We start from the raw sequence: 12,489 nt of genomic DNA, 5'->3' as shown, positions 1-12,489 counted from the left end.
TTCCAGTGCTTGTTGATCACTTTCTTCAGGAGATTGGTCTCGGGGGTCTATGTCGGGACACAGGTCAGGACTTCGGTCATAGGTTTTTCTTTTTTCTCTAGGAGCGCCAGTCGATTGGTATTCCTCACTCTCTTCTGGGCATTCTTGATCTGTTTTATAGGGTACTGGCGGTTATGTAGGTTGTTACTCAATTCCGAGGTCTGATGTCTGAAATCCTCTAGCTCGGTGCAATTGCGCCTAAGTCTAAGGAATTGCCCGTAGGGAAGGTTTTCCTTGAGGGCCTTGGGGTGGAAGCTTGGGTATTGCAGGGGCAATGGCTATCAGTGGGCTTCTTGTAGGTGGTGGTAATGAGTTCATTGGGGTGTTTTTTAATCAGGAGGTCCAAGAACGGTACTTCACTGATGGAACTATGGGCTGTGAAGGTTGAGACCATTAATCCAGCCTAGAAAGGGGGTGATGGTATCATTTGAGCCTTTCCAAAAGACCAGGATGTCATCGATATAGCGACGCCACAGTAGTATATTGGCCTTGTCAGGATTGGTTGTACTGAGGATGTGTTTGCCCTCGAAGTCTGACATGTAGAGACATGCCAGACTCGGGGCAAAGGTACTCCCCATCGATGTGCCCTGTGTTTGATGAAAGAGGCGGTTTTCAACTTCTAAGAAATTCTCGTTAGGGCAATGTTGGCGCATTCCATTATGAATGCAATTGGTGTTGGGGATGTCCATGTGCAAGTGTGCAAGACAGACTCCACCACCTCTAGGGTGTTGAGTTGCGGCAAATTTGTGTACAAAGCCTCCACGTCCAGTGTCAGAAGTACATCTGGCAGGAGGCCCTGTTCGTTGGTAGATTCGATTAGTTTGAGGACATCTCTGGTGTCCTGAAGAAAGGAGGACATGGTGCGGACTAGGGGTTGGAGAAAGCAGTCGCAAAACTTGGACAGGGGTTCGAGGATGGAACCAATCCCGGAAATGATTGGTCTCCAAGGTGGGGGAAGGATCCCTTTGTGTGTTGTGTGGTGGGTGTAGAAGTAGGGAACTTTTGGATTTTGTTGAATGAGGAAATCTGCCTCATGTTTGGAGATCCAGCCTTGGTTGAGGGCTTCCGAGACCATTGAGTTGATCTTTGTTGTTAGGCGCTTAGTGGGGTCTTCTGCGATCTGTGTATAGTACTGTCCATTGTGTAATTGTCGGAGGCATTCATTCCTGTAATCAGTGGTGGACATGATGACGATTGCTCCCCCTTTGTCAGCCTCTTTTATGGTTATGAGAGTATCATTGGCCAGGTTTTTTATTGCCTTCATCTCCTTCTTGGAGGTGTTGTGGTAGAAGGGCCTAGCGCGTAATGATGATAAGTCCTTCAGGACGGCCTTTTCAAAAGTGAGGATTTCCGGTGGTACCATGCCCGCATGTGGCGCGAGGGTCGATGGATTGCGGAGTCCTGTGTCATTGTTAGGTCTGATGAGTTCATCATTGAAGAATGCCTTCCAACGTTATTTTGCGGAAGAAGTTTTTGGAGTTCGCAATTGGTGAGGAAGTTGTCAATGGTGGGAGTGGGGACAAACCCCAGTCTGCGTTTGAGTACTGTGGTCTCGGTGTCTGTGAGCTTTCTGGTGGACAGGTTCATGATTCGTTTTTCTTCTCCTTATGGCTGCGCAGCTCCCAGGTTGATAGGGGGGTCTGGTCCTGCCATTGAACTTGTTTCGGTTGTTGGTTCCCTCTTCTTCTTTTGCTGCATCCTCTGCCCCAGCCTCTGCCTAAAAAAGGTTGGGGTTGGAAGGGGGCAAGGAGTAGTTGGGGTCCCTGTGGGTATTGTGGGTACAGCCACATTTGTTGGCCATGATACAGTGGGGGACCGTGGAACATTGGTCCCGGTTGGTATGCTGGTGGTCTGTGGCCTGTTACTGCGTTGTTGGTTGCTGTACTCGAGTTGCTGCCTGAGGAATTAGTGCGTCTGCGAGAGCCGGCACTGTCGTCGGACGCCTAATCATCTCTTGAGGGAATGTAGTCATCCTTGAGATACGGGTGAACCTTCTCTTTACTGAACCTGTCCATGTCCTTTTGGAGTTTGTTCACTTTCTGTTGCATCAGATAGTCTTTATTATCGTTGATCTCCTTGGTGATTTCTGCTAATCTAGCTTTGAATGCAGTATTGGGGATGGTGGCTTTTAAGGCACCTTCTGCTATAGCTATCTTTGTGATTAGTTCATCCGCTAGCTGTTTAGCTGTCCTAATAATTAGAACCAGAAGGTCACGGGTACATTTCCAGGACACCATTGACCATTCCTCCGTAAATTGTTTGTCATCTAGGAAGATCGTGGGTCAATTGGTAACTATCAGTCCATTGGGGGCTATGTTTGCCCTCAGGTATTCGGTCATAATGGCCCCATGCATGATGATTTTCATCAGTTGGCGCTTCATGTTAGTGATGGTCGTCCAGTCGCTGTTGGTGCTACTACTGGCAATACCGCTGTCTTGGTCAAGTAGTGATGGAGTAAGGAGTATTTCTGACACTGCCTCTTCGTTGAAGGCGAGCGCATGGCTGAGCTCCATAGTTTAAGTCCGACAGAGGCGGGAAGAAAGGTGGAGGGGGGCGCAAAGGGAAGGGGGGAGTAAGTGTCAAACAAAAGGGTACTGCGAATTCGCAGCAACCAAGTTGAAAGGTCCCTTCGCTGAGTCGCCGTGCTAAACCTCAGAAAAAAAGGGGTAGTTTGGGACTAGGAGTCTATTCTTTAAACAGGTCCTGCACACTTGGCTCCACGAGAACGTATAGAACAAGGAGAGTGCAGTTCCTAGGGAGGAGATGGACCAGAAGGTGGGAAAGACAAATCTTTTGTCATGTTGCCCTCACACACCCAGAGAGGTGTCATGCTTCATCATTAGGCCTTGCTCCTTGTCGGGCCGGTGCTGCAATGCTCGACGGGCTCACCGTTTCCGAGGCTCTTTGTCGGAGATCTTTTTAGAAAGCCGTTGGGTGCGTGCGGGTGTGGGGGCAGTGGGAATGAGTGTGCACAAAAAGTGGTGATTTAAAATAGGTCAGGGACAGTCCTATAATCAATAGCTTTAATGTTAGAGGTAGTGGTGGTTTCCTTCCACAGGTTGCCACACTGCCCAGTACAGGACTACTGGGGCCCCACTACAGGCTACCTCAACTAACGTAGAGCTTGTCCATACCTGTGCACCACACATGACATAAGTCCTGAAAAAGTGCCTCTTGATTCCTTTAGGGACGACCAGGCACGAAACATGTCAACCTCACTTTAGAGACTGTCCACCGGGAACATCACATTCCCATAGGACGTCCACCTTATTTTAATTAGGCAGGTACTACCTCTAACATTAAAGCTATTGATTATAGGACTGTCCCTGACCTAGTTTAAATCACCACTTTTTGTGCACACTCATTCCCACTGCCCCCACACCCGCACGCACCCAACGGCTTCCTAAAAAGATCTCCGACAAAGAGCCCCGGAAACGGTGAGCCATACAGAGCAGAAAGACCACGTTTGAAAAATCCAACTCCAAGTCCCATGATAGGACTGAAAGCACATCCCTATAAGAATCTGGCACAATGATGGGGAGCCTGTCCCTGCTGCTGTGTGTGTCTTCTCATTGGCCTCAGCAGGGATGTGCCCCCAGACTGCCATATTTTCTGAGGTATACTGTGCTGTCTGAGACATACATATTATGTCAATTAAATAGATTGTGCTTGTCTAAGGGGATCGTAATTGAACTACTCTCCACAGATATATGCAATACAGTCATCCACTTACAGAGTGCCATGTTTCTGTAGCTGCGTCATGCCTCAGGCCCCCCCTTATCAGGAGCCTGAAGATGAATCCAAGAGGGTTTGCCTGCGCACTGCCAGTGTTCATGAAAACACAAAAGTCATCTTTGCATGAACACTGCTCAGGTACATTTTTTGTAGTTGTGGCAAAAGGTCGTATGTGATGCCTCACAGCAGGCAGGGCTTCACACTGAAGCCCCTAATAAGGAGTCATCACTGCCTAAAGACAAAACCTGTCTTCTGCATCAGAAGGATAACTTGAAGACTCACTCTGGTGTGCTCAGTTTCTGGGATGAGAAGCTCTTAAGTGGGATGCAATCCTTTAAAAAATGCTTACTTCCCACGTAATAGATTGGTATCAAGCTCTGACTTGAATGGAGTAGATCCTGAGTGAGGGACTTAAGAACCTACAAAAACATGGATAAAGGATTGCATCCCACACCTAGGATCAGGTGCTTCCCTGTGGAAAGAGGCCCTAAAGTCCTGCTAGCTCAACTTCTGCTGCTCTGGCCCATTTCTTCTTACAAGGAATTGGTTACGGAGATTCAGGTATGACTCCAAACTACTGTCTAAAAGACATTTAGTTATGTTACTGATGTATAATGGACTAATATGTTGCCAAGACTGCTTTGCAGTGCATGGAAAGAAGGAGATGGGCATGATGCCATTGCTGATTTACCCACTTGCAATATTTTGTTTGACAAAAAGCATGTATTTGGGCAGAATCTGTGTGTATATAATATTCTCTTATTGTGACCTGTCAGTGGAAAATTGAGGAACAGATTGAGACACCTTCCTCTTATCCACAGTGGGACCCAGTTAGTGATTTTCTTCTCCCAGCTCCTCTCACTTGTGCCTCCTCTTGTTAGTTACCCTATAAAAATCTGAGTGAGTGACTTACCTGATGATTAATGCACATTCTCTCCTGTCTTCTTCATTCCCTTCTCCTTTCTTCGACTTCTAATGATTTATCTGTCTCTAAATCATATATGGATCCTTTTTTGAAGTCGCAATTATCTTCTCATCAACTAATTTCTTTATAATATGGACAAGTACATTTTACTTTTGCATCAGCTGGCTTGCCTGGCTACCCAAGCCACTCTGGCCTATCATTGTTGGCTTACATTATTCACCTGCTATTAGATTTTTATGTATTTGGGCATCCATACTATATGGTTGTCAGATTTCGTTTAGAGGCCATGGGGCAATCAAGGGCCACTGGCCTACAGCCATGGGTCTGTGGTCCTTTGCCTCTGGTGTCTCGGGGTCTCTCACACTGTGGCTCTGCAAACTGTACCAAAACAATTCCTTCCTTACTTGACTTAGTGTTAGCAATGACAAGCAGTCACAGACTTCTAAGGGATGTTAGTATGTGGGTACTGTAAGCTCCGCAGTAAACAGAGAGTCACCATTGAAATGAGTTGGTTGTCCAGCCCATTGATTATCCCTACAAAAGAGAAGTACTTTAATACACTGTAAAACTTAATTCTACACACTAAACATGTTCCTCTATTCAGAGTCTCTGGTGCAGGTCCACTGTCTTATGGTAAGGATGCCCCCTCTGCTCCCCCTCCACCTCCCTCAATGTTAGGGTACCATGGTGTGCATCTCAAGCACAGGCACCGCATTTCCCATCTTCAATTAGGCAGTGTCTTGTAATAAGTAACTTAGTCTTGGTAACGCTATAATATTGCAGTCCTTGATAAACGATGATCCAGCTCACCACATGTCAGTCCTGGTCCTCCGTCTTGGTGGGAGGACCTGCGACCAGCAGGTGCATCAGTCTGCTGCTCCAGTCCAGAAAACAGTCACTGGCCCCCACAGCAGAGTCCACAGGAGTGCAGCTGACTTAGGTCAGCAGCCCTCTTCCGGACACATGGCGTAGGCTGCGGTCTGAGCCCAGCAGGTGTTGGCAGCACCTCTTTTCTGAAGACGTATTGGTGAGTCTGCAGTTCAGTTTGTTTGGCCCCTGGGGGTTGAGCCCGCAATGCAGTTCCCTTTCGGTCCAAATTTTGAATGGCGACATATGAGCTGTTTCAAGGCGCTTCAAAGTTCAGCGGTGGTGGTGTAGTCCGATCAGGCACACTTCCAGTCAGTGCCTAAGCCAGCCATGTACTCACTCTGGCAAACACCAGCTCTGATGGTGCAGTAGTCATCTGTACATTCTACAGTGCACCCCCACCTGCTTTATCAGAGAGAACTTGAAAGTAGAGCAACTAATACAACAGATAGGAATGTGTATTCTCTGTCTGCACTTTCACAACTGGTCCAGGTCTCTTCCCATTTCATGTGTCCTTCTTAGACTGTCTTCTATTTGTACCTTTTGTCTAGAGAGCTGTTCCTCACAGCAGGGTCATCTCCAGTTTGGAGCACCTACAAAAGAGGCACTTAAATGTGTGAGTATCTTGCCCCTGGCCATCAACAGCCACACTTGACGGTGATCAGGAAGAAAAGCATCTTTTTAAGTACCCTTCACACTCTGAACAACAGGGCCTGCGGTCTTACCCTTTATATCCACCAAATACCAAATGGCAGTGCTCAGGAAGACAGATCAGTGACTACTACAGCAAAATGACCTAATCAAATTTCCATGAGGATGTCTCTCTTCTCTTTCCCTATTTCACTGTTTAGGTCTCCTTGCTCCAATCTCAGGGATATCAGCAATGCACTTCCACTGTCTGGGAAAGTTACCACACCTCCATCTTGAGCACATGAGTAGGCCAGCTGCTTCCAAGATGGAACCCACAGGCCTCCTTCACCCTAGTTCACTTGACCTATATTACACACAGACCACACACACATGTGCTTGGGATGCTAGAACAAGGATCTGAGTTTGTCCAAAGTAGTAAAACTTTACACAATTGGGCCTCTAGGCCATCACTCCTGTGACTCAGATAAAAATGTCTGGACCCCCTAGGATTACGAAAACATGGTGTGCTGCCACCACACCACTACATGCTAGAACCTCTGCCAAGGACAGTAGTCCACTGCACTATAAAGAGGGCTCCTGATGCAACCCTACCAGTTCATGGAAGGTCCAAGACAATGCTCACATCAAGGGTCAAGCCTGGAACATTTCACACATGCTGGATTAGTATGAAGCGGGAGGCACAAATCCAAAAAACAGGATATTAGATACTTGCAGTTAGGCACTCAATGCATGGAATACAACTGAAACCACGCCCCCTTCTCCACCACTCTGCAAACGTGCCTCCTGGAGAACAACAAGTTGGGGGATGAAGTCCCCCCATGGCTCTTGAGGGTCCTTGAGCCAACTACCCCTCCTGTCACCTCCAGTAAGACCCACACGGCTAGATTGGTGAGAGGCTGTCAGAGACCAAGCCCCCTTTCTCCACCACTCTGCAAACGTGACTCCTGGCGCACTGCTAGTTGGGGGAAGTAGTCCACTTTAGTCCCTCAGGAGTAAAGTGTAATTCATTCCCAACCAAAAGCGTGCCGGGAGGAGGCATGTTTGGAGATTGGTGGGGAAAGGGGGCGTGGCCTCCAAGTCCACTTTGCAATCCCGCTGTTTGGCAATTACTGGAGGTAACAAGAGGGCTTGTTGACACTCAAAAACCCTCAGAATTCACGAGGCTTCATTCCTTAACCACCTCCACACCAGGAGGCACGTTTGCAGATAGGTGTTGAAGGGGGAGTGGCATCCAGTGACTTGCCTGAGGTTTTTTGGGGGGCAGTGTAGGCTCCTTAATTGGGCCGACTTCAGCCCGGGGACCCCATCCCTTTGGGCCTTTTTTTAATGAAAAGGGGAGGGGGATACACAGCCTTCCTTCCCCGGCCAATTACAGGCCCAGGGACACCATCCAAGGGTCCTGGATTTTTTCTTTTTTCTCCTTTTATTAAAACTAAAGAAAAGGGGGCACGTGACCCTCCTTCACTGGCCCAATGTTTGCCCCAGGGCCCCCGTCTCCTGGGACCTGCTCTTTATTTTTTATATGGGAGGGAGGTCATGTGGCCCCCCTGCTGAGGAATATTTCTGTACCAGGGACCCTATCTCCCAGGGCCAATAAATGTATAGAAAATGAGGAGGGAGACCTGCGTGGCCCCCTTACCGGGGCGATATCACCCCTGGGACCCCATATCAGTGATGTCATCAGTGATGTCACTGAGCATGTCATGAGTGATGTAATATGTGACGTCATCAGCAGTGCATTGCAGGGGCGGGAGTTATAGTTAGTTATACTAACTATAACAGCCACATTTCTCTGGTGTTGTACGAGTGAAATGTCCAACTAACTATAAAGTCCCTGAAACCTCTGTTTTTTTCAATGAATTTCTAAGGTTTTTTAACTTCTCATTTCTAACTATAACGTCCCTGAAAGCTATGATTTTTTCAGTGAAATTCTAAGGTTTTTTAAATGCTAATTTCTAACTATAATGTCCCTGAAACCTATGTTTTTTTCAGTACATTTCTAAGGTTGCTAATTTCTAACTATAACATAGCAGATGCATTTGCAGATTGGTGGAGAAAGGTGAGCGTGGCCTCCGAACACCTCTTAGCAATCCCACTGTGTGGGACTTACTGGAGGTAACAGGAGGGGCAGTTTGCCCCCAAATCAACCTTGGGGGCCAACTACCCCTCCTATTACTTCCAGTATGTTCCACACAGCAGGATTGCTTACTTCTCATACCAGGCCACGCCCCCCTTTTTCCAACACTCTGCAGACCTGGCGCTTTCAGTGTTGGGGATTAAGTCCCCATCAATACTAAGGTTCCCTGGGGGCTAACTAGCTGACCAGGTACCTCCAGCAAGCACCAAAGAGCTGGATTGCTGAGAGGTGGTCCAAGGCCAGGCCCCTTTTTACACCCCTCAGCAAATGCACCTCTTGGTGTACTCCTGGTGGAGCGATGAGGTCCTCTTGTGTCCTGAGGACCTTAGGACACAAGTGGAGTTTATCCTCTGAGCAGCAGTGTGCTAGGACCCGCGTTTGCAGAGAGGTGTAAAAAGGTGCGTGGCCTCAGATCATCTCTCTGCAATCCAGCTCTTTGGCGCGTAATGGAGGTACATTGTGCTGTAGTTGGCCCCCAGGGACCCTAAATATTCAAGGGGAATTAGTTCCCCAACTTAATGCGCCAGGGGTGGCGTTTGCAGAGTGGTGCAGGGAGGGGGCGGGGCCTCTGGCCAGTTGCCGGTTCTTTTTTTTTTCTTTTATGGGAGGGGGGCTGTGTGGCCCACCTTCCTTGTGCCACATTTGGCCCATTGGACCCTATCTCCCGGGGCAGGGAAGCCTTGTTTTTTTTCTTTTTTTCTTTTGGGGAGGGGACAGCGTGGCCCCCCTCCAGAGGCCAATTATGGCTCAGGGGACCCCATCTCCTGGAGCCGGCCTTTCCGTATTTTTTTTTATGTTTTACTTATAGGGGAGGGGAGCCTCATGGCCCTCTCCCTGGCCATTTCTGGCCCCGGGCACCCCGTACCCGGGGCCTGGCCTCTCCATTGGGGACCGTGGGGCGAGCCCCAATGCCCCCACAGTCCGGCCGGCTCCCCGCCTCCTGCCGTAGCCGGCATTGCTTTTGCACAAGGGAGCTGCTGACATGCAGCTCCCCTTGTGCAAAAACAATTCTGCTTCGGTTTTTGGAAGCAAGAGCAGCTCTCGCTTTCAAAACCGAAGCAGAGTTTGCTATGACCCCTGTCATAGCAAACAGCAATGTCCCGGGGGTGGGCACCCCAGGACATTGTAGGAGCTGGCCCTGGGGGATGGCAGCCCCCAGGGCCATCAAGGGCTCCAGGAGGGAGGGAAGTGGTGGTCCCCGGGGGTCTGCAATGGACCCCCGCATTCAATTGATTAGTGCCCCGGGGAGGTGTTTGTCCCTGGGGCAGTGTGTGAGGCAAGGACCCCCCACACTTTAATTATTGAAATTAAGCCCCTGGGAGGTGGCAGTCCTTGAGGCTTGGAGGGCCCATGAATCCCCCACCCTATACTGCTATAGCCCCGGGGAGGTGGTGGTACCCAGGGTTAGGGGGGCCATGAGGCCCCCATCCTATAATAATAAAGCCCTGGGGAGGTGGTGGTCCCTGGGGCTGCAGGGGGGGTACATGCCCCTGTGCATATTTTATAAAGCCCTGGGGAAGTGGCGGACCCCAGGGCTGCAGGGGCCCCCAATTAAGAAATGACCCCGGGACCTGGCCCACCGGGGGCTCTAAAAAACTAAAGCGTGGGAGCCCGAGCTTCGTTTTTTTTTTCATTTTTGACCTGGTCGAAAAAATGTCAACAACAAAAAAGTCCTTTTTGTGGCCTGGGGGTACCTGTGGGACCCCCTGAGCAGGCCTGGGGTGTTTGGGTGTTCCTACCCTGGCACCTTTTTTGTTTTTCCCTTTCTCTCGGTCCGAGGAACAAGAGGCTACCAACACTTCCTGGTTTGAAGTGCTGGCAGCCAATCAGAGGCAAGCTCGTGTTTGGGGGGGCTCAGCCAGTCAGATCTCACAATTTTCAAATATCGATATCTGTAAATCTTTAAATACCTCAAAAACTACTGAACGGAATTACACCACTAAAAAATGCATGCTTTCTGGACCAAGATCTATCTCTGTGGCAAATTTGGTGTAATTCCATTCAGCAGTTCAGGCTGTAACCGTGCCTAAAGTTTCCTATGGAAATTAATATGGAGAAAACATGTTTTGAGACCCCCTTTTTACTTGGGCCCCCCTTGACAAATCACCCCGAACTTTAAAGACAGGAGCTGACCTAAAGGAACAATTAGTTTTGAAAATGTTGTGATGATTTGTCAAACAGCGCCAAAGTTATTGGCAAAACGAAAAATCCTTTTCCTATGGAAACTAGGTACGAACTATAACTACCTATTGTCGACCGCCAGTAGGTAATAAATATATATATATATATATATATATATATATATATATTACCTACTGGCGGTCGCCAGTAGGTATATATAGTTAGGATTTTTTCTCTATGGGATTTTTGAAAATTCTATGTCTAATAACTTTGGCGTTTGTGGACGGAATTGGCTGAAATTATCAGGAAAATTGAACATTTTGTTTCTGAGCAGCCCCTGACAATTTGGGGGGGTTTCATCAAGGGGGGGCCGAGAAAAAAGGGGGGTCCCAAAACACATTTTTCCCATGTTAATTTCCATAGGGCGGTTGGCCTCCCTTTTAGCTCGAACGGCTGAATGGATTTGCACGAAACTTGGCAAAATTGTAGGGACTGTTAGCCCGATGTGCCTTTGCTAGGTCTCAATATATGTGCTCCAGTGGATTTTGAGTAATTTAGGTTCAAAAAAATATATATATCTGGGCGGAGCCTAACCACACATCTGATCTGATTGGCTGTCAGCACTTCATCCAAGAAGTGTTGGCAGCCATCTTGGGACCAATATACATGATAGCACTGTGAGAAGTTGGCCCGATATGCAACGTTCGCTATTCTAGCGACCGCTATGTATCGTTCCAACGACCCTTATGGTGTTTGGTTGTAAGTCAACCTATAGACCAGCTATCCTAGTAGCGTGGATACGAGCAGTCTAAGGCTAAAGACTCGAGAGGGCGCGTTAAGCCAGCTGTTTACCACACATGTACCCCTTGAACACCCAGTGAAAGGACACCACACAAGTGTTATGAAAATAAACGGTAGATTTATTAAGAATCACAACAGCCCTGTACTCTTTATGAGGACAGGGTACTAAGCACAAACCAAATCTCTTTAGCAAATACTTCAAGTGCACAATGAAAACAAGTGTCCGAGGACACGGAAAGATTAAGGTCTCGGGCGGACCCGATAAGGCAAGTCGGAAGCGAGGGACTCAGGACCCTAGAGTAAGGAGGCTATGCAGGCACCGAAATGCCGAGTTACCTAGCCACGAGGGCTGCGGCTGCACAAGTCTTACAGGCGTCGGGGTCTTCGCTGACGAGCCAGGAGCCGGAAGAAAAGGAGTTGCTGGCCGGCGACCAGTGCTGAATAGTTCGTAGAGATCCAAGCCTGGATCGGAGATTGATGAAACCTGAAAGCAGAGGGGACCAAGTTCGTACTACTAGCCAGTAGTCAGAAGGTACCAGGAAGGCACCGGTTGGCCGTCACCTCGACCAGGTGAGTGGGCGATGCTAGGCTCTGCAGTCTCACGGACCAGGAGGCGTTGTCGGCGACCACGGTGGAGGTGCGAGCTGTCCCACGAAGGATGATGCTGTCGGCGTCGCTGGGCCCAGGATGGGGCAACAAGCCTTGGCAGATCTCAGGGCCACGTGGTGGGCCTAAGATGGCGTCTTGAGTGGACCAGGAGGGTCCGGGGTGCTTCTCGCAAAGATGGAAGCAAGGGCCGGTCTGGAGCAACCAGACCAGCAGTGATGATTCTCGGATGTCGTCACAGAAGGGCACAAGCCAGCGGCTAGTGACCAGACAACGTGCTGAGCAGCGAGCAGAAGGGCCCCACGCAGATCGTGGAGATGCTGGGAGACTGCACTTCGGTGCTGGGGCGGCTCAGGGTCGGGGCTTCTCGGACCCCAGAGCACTCACCAGAGAGTTACCTCGATGGTCGTGCTGGTTTTAAGAGCGTGCAGGTTCTGATGATGGCCGGTCCCTCGAGGTCTCGTCGCACCCACAGATCACAGCTGAGCTGATGACGTGGGTAGAGGTCAGAGGTGCCAGGGAAGCCGGTTCTCGTCGAGCTGGGCCGTCGGATTCCTTGAGGAAGGACTTACAGCAAACCGCAGAGTTCTTAGTTGGTGCCCGCTGA

This window comes from Lissotriton vulgaris, chromosome 4_1 (genome assembly GCF_964263255.1).
Source record: "Lissotriton vulgaris chromosome 4_1, aLisVul1.2, whole genome shotgun sequence".
In the NCBI taxonomy this organism is placed as follows: domain Eukaryota; kingdom Metazoa; phylum Chordata; class Amphibia; order Caudata; family Salamandridae; genus Lissotriton; species Lissotriton vulgaris.
Note: the sequence above shows the minus strand (reverse complement) of the source record.